We start from the raw sequence: 11,135 nt of genomic DNA on the forward strand, positions 1-11,135 counted from the left end.
CTACTCTTCTGATTGTTCTCCACCCTACTCCTCTTCCTCCTCCTGCTTTTGGTGTGTGTGTGTGTGGTGTATGTAAATGTTCATGTAAATGCGTGGACATTCTGTGTGCAGTCTCCTAACTATGTTCATGGGTCAGGTTTCTATCTCAGTCATTCTCCACCTTTTGTTTTTCCACAGTGTTTCTCACTGAACCAGAAGCTCGTCAATTTGACTAGAGCTAACTGGCAATGAATTTCAACTATCTGTCACTCACTCCCCAGCACTGGGATTACAAATAGATACCATCCTATCTGGCCTTGTATGTGGTTTCTGGAGATCTGAACTCAGGTCCTCATTCTTATGTAGCAAGTATTTTACTGGCTGAGCCATCTTCCCAGTCTAGTGATTACTTTTTTCATATAAAGGAATCTATACTTAATAGATAAAACTAGAAAAAAATCTTACAAAACACCTCATGGATTTTAAGTGATGTCTATTTTGATAGTTTATCGGTGCATTTGGATCTTTATCTCTTCACAACTGGCAGTACTAAAAGCAATATTAGACAAGACTTTGCCATAGAATCTCACTCTTGTTTTTATTCTAGTAAAGAATTGAAAGAAACCAGATTCAGAAATGCATTGTTCAGTGTCAGTCTCTATTGCTTTGTGTTTATAACTTATCCAGTAGCTAGGCTTTTTATCTCAAACCATCCTACCATAATCATGTACCATTTAATCTGAAAATTGTAAATTTCCATGTCAATGCACACAGTTAAAGAGTTTGCTACATTCTTAGAAGTGATTCTTTGTATACTTGGAACAGCTTTTGAAACACAAACTTTAAAGCACAAACTTCTGGTTTTATGTTGAATGACAAAAAGTAAGAGAAAATTTGGCAAAATGCAAATGATCTTCACAACCCCTGAAAGAGCTGCTCACACAGCAAATTATCCCACTCTCTTGTTGACTCAGTTACTTTCGTAAATCATAAAGCAACTTTATTTTCTGTAGTATTTCCTCCAGGTGTTCAAAAAACAGCAGTCACAAACTTAGATGCAATAGTGTAGGTAACATCAGCCCCTTCTTAGACCTAACTTTTTTGACCCTCACCCAAATAATATTCCATAGCCTCTACAAGAAGCATCACTGCACATCTAAAAAAACTGTCATTCTAATGTATGTGCTTTCCTCTCTAATGTTATTGCTAGCAGTAGCATCTACACACGACTACTCTTTACAATCAGCCTGAGTACATGATAGAAAATGAACAGTTCCTAGTTCCTGCCCTTAATGTGCTGAATTCAGATCCCACAGAGCAGTGGCCAAAATGCTATTTTGAGAACAGTACAAACTTGGTTCTGACACATTGGATTGAAAGGATGGTTAGAAATCGACTGTTGGAGTTGGTAAATTTTTGAGATTTGGGATCAAATATTTGGTACTCACTAGTTACCATGCTTTTTAAATTCTTAGAGACTAAGGTAGACCCAGGGATACCTCACACAGCTTGCCCTCTATAGATGTGTTTACTCTTAGCTCTGGGGATGGCAGACAAGTCTCAGATATTAATTCCCTCAGTGAGTTCTCCGTTGAGAAGCACTTTACCCAGGGACATGGTGTTCTTGATGTCCTGCATGCAACAGTGGACCAAGAAAAGTGTACAAAGCATTGGTATTTTCATGCAACATAGAATGCTGCTGGGATGTTCTTGCTCTAAAAATCAAGATATAAATGAATCATTGAATTGGCAAGGTTGTCAGACCTGTACTACAATTTGATTGTTCCATGTCCTGCTTCGTCTCTGTGTTTAAACAGACATGTATTGAAGTGTTAGTCTAATTCATCTTTAGAAAAAAAATCGGGACTCAGATATAGGGTAAGAGCCTAAATGATCAAAGAAACAGGGAGCGTCAACCAGTGGCCTCCTCCATCTACCTTTCCTGTCCTAAAGGGCTAAGGTTCTCTCTCTCCTCTGCCTTCCTGCTTCCTGTCTCCTCTCTGTTTACAGTTCCCTAAGCCTCTATGGTTAATTTAGGTCAGCTAGTGACTGGCTTTGCCCTCTAACTCCAAGCAAGCTTTATTTGTCAGAACAAAATAAAACTATCATACAATATTTCACCTTTTTATCTAAATAAAAAGCAAAGGTTTTACTAGCATAGAAAAACTATATATAATAAGTACAATATCTATATACAAATATATACAGGGAAGAATTACATTAACAACATCTAGTCCGTTTGCATTAGGCAAATTTAGAGAAAATACTTCATTATTGATCTTGGTGAGTCCAAAGTTTTGTACCTAATTCACTTCTTACATTACTAACCCAAAACTATCTTTTTGTGTCTCTCAACCTTATACACTTTACACCTCTTTTGTGAGTTTCCTTCCCAAATTTGGTAACAAGGAAAACTATAACAAGGAAAGTCTTTAGCGCCCTCAGAGACCCGAGAAGGAAATAATATTACCTGCATACACAGGAAGTACAAGCAAGCAACTTCCAAAAATGTGAGAAATCACAAACAGCTGACTGCCTCAACACCCAAAGTTCCTCTGTAACATTGGGGCATCCTTCTTCAGCCTTCAGGCCTAGAATATCTGACAGACTTTTGGGGGGACAATTCCACCTTGCCTTGGCACAGTTAGGCAGCCACTTCCATTTGTGTCCTGCTTGTTCAGTTTGAACAGTAACTATCAGCTATTGAGGTAAAACAGTTTCCTGCCCCATGGCTAACTTTGTCTATAAAGAAAGTAAACTCCATATGGAGTTTTTGTTGATTCCCATCATCTTCTCTGAAGTAGACTGGTGCTTCCAGGAGTGGAAATGACTCATTCTCTCTCTCTCTCTCTCTCTCTCTCTCTCTCTCTCTCTCACACACACACACACACACACACACACACACACACACACACACAAATTTATGTTATTAAAACATCTTAAATGCCGTATTCTGTAGATCACTGACTTGTTAGAAGAATACCTGTCTATTTAAAATATATCTATTTAAAACATACCTAACATGACTTTAAGTTTGATTGTAATAGGTGACAGACTATTAACCTGCATTTCTATTCAGAATAAGTAACTATATTAAAAGTTTATGGAAAATCTAATAATACCATGAAATAGCATATAACTCTGACTTTTGAACAGAATCATAAAGACTTTGAGCCACTTTACTTAAATTCCCTGACTTATAATTTGTCTTTCCTGATTTGTTTGCATCAGTATAGAACATAGGAGCACCATAAATTGGTGTTGCTCATTCAATATGAAGAAGGATCCAGCCGGGCTGTGGTGGCGCATGCCTTTAATCCCAGCACTCGGGAAGCAGAGGCAGGCGGATCTCTGTGAGTTCAAGACCAGCCTGGTCTACAAGAGCTAGTTCCAGGACAGGCTCCAAAACCACAGAGAAACCCTGTCTAGAAAAACCAAAAAAAAAAAGGATCCAGTTAGTTCTTTTTACAAGCTGAATTCTCCTGCTTGTGAGAATTTTGTTGCTACACTCTGCCAAAAAATTTCTGGAAGCTCTTTGCAAATGTTCATTTTCTATCCATAAAAAAAATTCAGTATTATTAAAAGATACCACCATTCCTGCTGGGTGTATTCCTGTTAATTAATGTAGTTTCAATTTTCCTTTCAGAATCAAATCAGAAATGTTTTCTACACAGGTCTTTAATTTTTCTATAGTAAAAACTAACCATTCTATGATATTATTTTCTCTGTGGATTATATCTTGTGTGAGAATGTGTAAAAGGTAAAATATCTAGAACACAATTGAGTTCTGGACCTACACAATCCACATGTGCATCCTGTAATTTCTTTTCTAGCAGAATCAATTCTCTCTTGGCTCCAGATGATAATTTTATTGGACTATTTGAGCCCTTATCACCTTGCTAGATTTGAAATAAATTACTCAATTCTTGACTTGTCATGCTGATTATGGGCCATAGTCAGTTAATATCTCCACGCGTTTTTGAAAATCCTTATGAGTTTAATTGATTTCTCCTGTTGTACTTTCTGTGGCTGAATTTTTTGTGACCCTATCCTAGGTAATTAATAGAATCTCCTCTTTGGAATTTTTCAGGAGCAATTTGCAATCCCCAACAAAGCAAAATTTTCTTTGCTTCTTCATTTTCTTTAAGGTATCTACATTTAAATCAGCTAGTAAGATATCATCCATATGATGGTAAATTATAGACTGAGAAAACTATTTACAAATTATTTCCAAAGGCTATTGTACAAAATATTGGCAGAGAGTGGAGCTGCTTAGCATCCCTTGTGGGAGAATTTTCCACTGATATCTTTTAATGGACTGAGAATTATTGTAAGTAGGCAATGTAAAGGCAAATTTTCTCTATCCCATTCTTGTAAAAGTATAGTAAAGTAATGGTCTTTTAAATCAATTGTTATAATAGATCATCCTGTAGGTAATAGAGAAGGCAGGGGAATTCCAGATTGTAGAGAACTCATTGGCTGAATTACTTTACTTATGGCTCTTAAATTTATTAACATTCTCCATTTTCCACATTTCCTTTTAATGAAAAATATAGGAAAATTCCAAGGATTGGTTGATTCTTCAACTTGTTGAGCATTTAGCAGCTCCTATACCAGTTGTTCTAAAATCTGTAATTTTTCTGATGTCAAAAGCCATCGTTCCACCCAGACGGGTTTGTCAGATAATCATTTTAAAGGTAGGGATGTTGGTATCTTTTAAAGATGAGTAGCTGTTGTGCCCTAATTATGTACAACCCGAATGGTCAGTGACTGTTCTTTATAATACCTTTTAGTATTTTTCCTGGAAACAGAAGTTAGTTTATGGTCTGTTTCTGAGATTGGAGGAATGCTAATCTGGGTATTCCATTGCTGTAACAAATCACATCCCCATAAATTCATTGTTATGTTAGCCACATATGGCTTTAATTTTCCTCTCTGTCCTCTGGCCCTATACATTTGACCCATCTGACACTTTGTTTTACCTGCGATAAACTTCAAATGCTTAAAAACTGAGCATTTATCTCCTGAAGGGTAAATTTGGATGCCAAGATTCTGGTACAATTATTGTTACTTCTATTTCTGTGTCTACCAAACCTTCAATTCCAATGTCATTTCTTCCTATTTGTAACTTTGATTTTTGATAATTTACATTAATTTGCCAAAATTTTGCTTTATGGTTTCTCCTGAAATTTTTTTTTATTTTTCTTCTTTCTATCATACAGAGCAGTATGGTTTTTAAAATATATATTTATGGGAAATTTCAGCATCTCTAGTCTTACTTCACTGTTCAATGGTTCTAGCCTCATCTTTCCACCAAGTTTTCCACTTTAATTGAGAACCTGGTTCCAATACTGCTAACATCATCTTCCTAATCTTGTGGCATAATTCTGTTACTAATTGTCCATGAATTTAACATCTGCTTTCCAAAACATAAATGCATGTCATATGAGATTATCACTTCCTTAAATCTCCTCAAATTTAGCATTTCCACAGGAATCCAGTGAGCTCTTCCATAGCCTTGGGGATACATGTCATTTGGAAGTTGTTCCTGTATGGTGAATGGATAAATTAAGGCTGATTTTTTGATAAACTTTGACAGTTCCTTTTTAACTTGAGAACATAATGGTAAGGTTGGTTCTCCTTTAAATTCCTCTGTCTGCATCTGAAGATCTCTATTATATGTTTTAATATGTTTTTCTAAGACTTGCAACTTGTTAGTCATAACGTCATAACCTTTTCTAAGGCCTGTATCTTCAGTCAATTTCTTGTATTGGGCACTGATATCAGCCAAGAATTACCAAATTGATAATGATTATAATTGACATTACATAAATTCCAGCTAAGTTAATTATCCCCTCATTCAATTGGTCCATTTTCAAACCATCCATTTTGGACTTGTACAAAGACCTAACTCTCTCCATCATAATATTATTTCCCATTTTTAAGATGGTATAAAACTCTCTCTCTTTTCACCTAATCCCCCTTTTAAGAATTCCAAGTTGTCTAACCAAATCTGTTGACAAAGATAGTGAAGTGTGAGGCTGGCTATCACTGTGTAGCATATCTGGATGGAGGACACAGGTGGTGTACAGCTAAGGACAGTTTCAGAGAACACTGTAAGAAAACTGACTGAGGACATATGCCACTGATTGTGCATAATTGTGAGCTGAGAGTATGTGCAATTACCTGAGCAGGTGTCAAGGCAACCCTAGCCTGAAGAGATGCAGAGAAAACAAACAATGTACAGGGAAAAGGAACCAAAGAACTAGCCATCTAAAATCCGTACACAGGGGACCATGAAAAATAAGCATATGTGACGATCAGAAAATAAGCACAGAGCTGCCTGATGACAGAGCTGGCTGGTTGTGAGGGACTAACTCTGGCAGTGTTTGGGGTCCAGGTAACTGTGGGGTTTGGGGCTTGTGGAGACTGCTGTAAGAGGCTGCAGCAGGAAAATTCCAGAGTGCTTGCTCAGAGTGCTTGAGAAAGAAAAGGAAAAGTTGGTTGTCATCATGGTGACGCCAGTGGGTACAGCTCCCAATTCCAGCTCTAGTGTATGCCAGTGGCTGCACAGTCAGGGGTAAGCAGCTACCTTATGAATTCATGACCCAAGAGTTGGATGTCAAATTAAGTGGTTAATCCAATTAATCTTTATCAATAAAATATTGGGAATCAGATATCAGGGGAAGAACCTGAAAGATCAGAGTAGCAGGAATCAGTCACTGTCACCTAGTCTGATGGGGGAGTGTCATATATCAATCTGTTGATTTCATTGGTTAAGCAATAAAGAAACTGCTTGGTCCTCATAGGTTAAAACATAGGTGGGTGGAGTAAACAGAACAGAAGGCTGGGAGAAAGAAGCTGAGTCAGAGAGTCTCCATGATTCTCCCACTCCAGGCAGTTGCAGGTTAAGATCATTCCTGGTAAGCCAGCTCGTGGGCTACATAGATTTTTAGAAATGGGCTAGTCCAGGTGTGAGAGTTAGCCGAGAAAAGGCTAGATATAATGGGCCACGCAGTGTTTAAAAGAATACAGTTTCCGTGTAATTATTTCGGGTAAAGCTAGCCATGCGGGTGGCCGGGTGCCGGGAACACAGCCCCACCACTCCTACTACTACACTCCTCCCTCTAGCATTCCTCTGTCCAAAAGGGCCAAGATCCTCTCTCTTCTCTGCTCCACCTTATTACTTCCTGTCTCCTCTATGTCTGCAGTCCTCTAACCCTATATGATTAATTTAGGTCAGCTAGTGGCTAGCTCTGCCCTCTAACTTCAAGCAAGCTGTATTTGTCAGAATAAAATCAAAATATCTCACAACAATGGATTCCTAGTCATTTTAATATCTGCTCCCAGTGAATCAAATCAGCTCGTACCTCTATTGCTAGTTTTGTTGAATAAAGATGGTAATAATACCACTCTTTTAGGCTGGTTGGTTGCCTGAGGTTAGTATGCATAGTGAATAGCAATTGTTGTTGTAATAGGAGTGGCAGGGCTGCGTCCCCGGCACCCGGCCACCTGCATGGCTAGCTTATGCCCCGAAATAATTACACGGAAACTGTATTCTTTTGAACACTGCCTGGCCCATTAGTTCCAGCCTCTTATTGGCTAGCTCTTACATATTGATCTAACCCATTTCTAATATTCTGTGTAGCACCATGAGCTGACTTACCAGGAAAGATCTTAACCTGCGTCTGTCTGGAGTAGGAGAATCATGGCGACTCTGACTCGGCTTCTTTCTCCCAGCATTCTGTTCTGTTTACTCTGCCTATCTAAATTCTACCCTATCAGAGAGCCAAGCAGTTTCTTTATTAATTAACCAATGAAAGCAACAGATAAGATACAACACTCACCTCCATCATTTCCCCTTGTTCTGTTTAAACAAAAAAGAAAGGCTTTAACTTTCACATAGTAAAATTACATATAACAAAACAGTTATCAAGTAAGAATGACAGTTACAATATTTATATCTACTTTATCTTTTATCATAACTAAGGAAAACTATAACTATCCATTCTTCAACTCCATCAAAGACTCCAGAAGAATATAATATTACCTAAGCAAACAAGAAGTCCAAAACTCTAGAAATGACAGAGACATCTCACTGCCTCGACAGTCAACCAAAATTCCTCTGTACCATTGGGGCATCCATCTTCGGCCTACAGGCCCATAGTTTCCAGCAGACATTTCCATGAAGCAGGAAATTCCAAAGACAGTTCAGTCACTTTCTGCTGTGTCCTGCAGAATGTCTCATAGACTCTTTCATAGGTCAGGAACTCCGAAAGACCATCTCACCTTTAGGTAAGTTCAGCAGTCCTCTCTCTGTGGGTTCTCTGTGTCCAGTTTATGCATCAGTCCAGGCAAGATCAGTTTCTTGCCCAAATGGCTATCCAACTCCATAAGGATCCGCTTCGATGCCCATCTTCCTCTTGAAGTAGATTGGTGCTGCCAGAAGCAGAGTGTCTCATTGTCATGAAGAGCCCTAAGTTATTAAAACATTAAATGTCATATTCTGTAGTCTTTGAAAGATATAAAGAATCCCTATCTAACTAAAATATATCTCTATATAGCTAGAAAATCTAACTAACATGACTACAAGATTTATTATTATTGGTGATTATCCATCAACAACCTATATTTCCTAATTATACATTACATTTTAAAAATGAACTACACAATCACAATACCTTAATCAAGATCAGAAATACATATACATATAACAAAATTGACCTTAAAATCCATACCAATGCAAATTATTCATACCTATATCATTTCCCTCTTTAAATGTAAAAGAACATTTATAAACAATATTTGGGAACATGGGCGCAGTTTTTTCTCTCCAAACTGCTTCCTGCTGAATGGGGGCGCTGTTAATCAGGTCTTTTATGGTATAACCTGTGTGCTAGATTCATCTCAGTCAGCAGTTGAATGAAGTAATTTTCTGAGGGTGTTCACATCAACCTTTCAGGAGGGCGTGGTCTATCATACCATATTGGGATAGACGCAATCCAAAGGGTCTCATCCTCTGTGAAAACAAAAGAAGAAACTCCTTTCCAAAGCATCATATCCTTAGACCCAAATTCTGAAGTCATAATACCCTTATGAAATCCATTTTGGTTCAGCTTGGCAGCCCGCACAATAAAATGTCTCTCTGTATTTAGCTCCTTCACAGTCAAAAAATTTAAAGAAAACACAATGTACATAATCCAGACTCTCTGCGAATCTTCCATTTTTACGTGTCTTATTTTTACTCTATTACTTTACTTTATTCTGTCTCTTTAAAGACTTTACCCTTTTTTTAAAGGCATTAACTTTATTCTCTCTATATATTTTTCTCTCTCCCAAGCCTGTGTCTGAATCTGTCCTGTTGTGAATCTGTAATTTTTTTACTACCCTGGATCATTTCCTAAAATGCTAAGCACTTCTTAAAAACTTAAGTTGCACCATGTAGGGGTAATACAGTAATAGGTAGAGCCTGTTTTCTGCCCAGTCTAAATCTTAACTGCGCTGCTGTTATTATGGTAATTACGGCAGTTCCTGCCTGAGACCAGCACAGTTCAGCATGGTGGAGCTGAGCCGCTCCTGCCTCAGAGCCATTTGGTGCCCCTGAGCCACACACAGTTCCAGGCACACAGCAGTCCACATTGCCATCAAGCAAGCCGTAGCACTTTACTCCAAATGCTGCATTCAAAAGCTCTGTCTCCCACAGGAGCCAGACAGAGATTGCAATGGCGGCCCAGCCCAGAAAGCCGTAATTTTAGAACAGCCAGTTTTTTCCTGCTGCTGAGTCAGGACAATTTCTTTGCAGCACACAACCTACAAACAGCAAAAAGCTGTCTTAAATTCTCTCTCTCTTCTTTTTAACCCCTCCCAGGTTTTACATGGAGTTCATTACCATGTTGGGTGCCACTCTGTTGTAATAGGAGCGGCGGGGCTGCATCCCCGGCACCCAGCTGCCTGCACAGCTAGCGTATGCCCCAAAATAATTACACGGAAACTGTACTCTTTTAAACACTGCCTGGCCCATTAGTTCCAGCCTCTTATTGGCTAGCTCTTACATATTGATCTAACCCATTTCTAATAATCTGTGTAGCACCATGAGCTGGATTACCAGGAAAGATCTTAACCTGTGTCTGTCTGGAGTGGGAGAATCATGGCGACTCTGACTCGGCTTCTTTCTCCCAGCATTCTGTTCTGTTTACTCTGCCTATCTAAATTCTACCCTATCAGAGGGCCAAGCAGTTTCTTTATTAATTAACCAATGAAAGCAACACATAAGATACAAGACCCACCTCCATCAAATTGTATCTATAATTATCCTCAAACAATGGTTAGTTTTTATTTAGAAAAGATAGATACAAAGACATACTGCATTAATAAGCCAAACACTAATGATGGTGGAAATACACACACACACACACACACACACACACACAAAATATTCCAAGAACATCTTATGCAATTTTACCAAAAGACTTTGCATACTTTATGTTTCTTCCATGTACTCACTATGATATCTAACACAAACTACATATCTTTTTTTAATCTCACATCTTCAACAGAATTTTTATTTTTTTAAGAAAAGAATTAACAAAAAGGGAGGAACAAGTGTGGAACAGAAAATGAAGACAAACATAAACTGTTCTGTTAATTGTGTAATCAATAAATCATCAGAAAAGATGCCCTCTAAACAACACAAAAGAGTTAAGATGGAAATTTTCCTGAGCAAGGCTGAAGATTTTAGTCTCTATATTTGAAATTTAGAATGCAGAGATTAAATAGTATCTATATTCTATTGCTTCATTTGTAAAACATGAATATTAACAACCATGTAGAAGGATGGTCTGAGGACTAGAGACATAAAAAATTATAAAATTTAATTATTGTGTATGACACTAACTACCACAGTGCCTGGAACAAAGGGCTGGAGAGTTTGCTCAGTGGTTAGGAGCACTTGTTAATCTTTCAGAAAAACAGGGATCAATAGCCAGCACTCCCATGGCAACTTACAACTGTCTGTAACTCCAGTTCCAGGGGCTCTGACGCCCTTTTCTGGCCTTCTTGGGCACCAGGCATGCACATGGTACACATACATTCATGCAGATAAAATACTATACACATAAAATAGTAAATCTAAACAAAAATTGAATAAAGATTCAAAT

This window comes from Microtus oregoni, unplaced genomic scaffold, assembly GCF_018167655.1.
Source record: "Microtus oregoni isolate MIOR12 unplaced genomic scaffold, Mior012 000023F_ref0000262, whole genome shotgun sequence".
Classification (NCBI taxonomy): Eukaryota; Metazoa; Chordata; class Mammalia; order Rodentia; family Cricetidae; genus Microtus; species Microtus oregoni.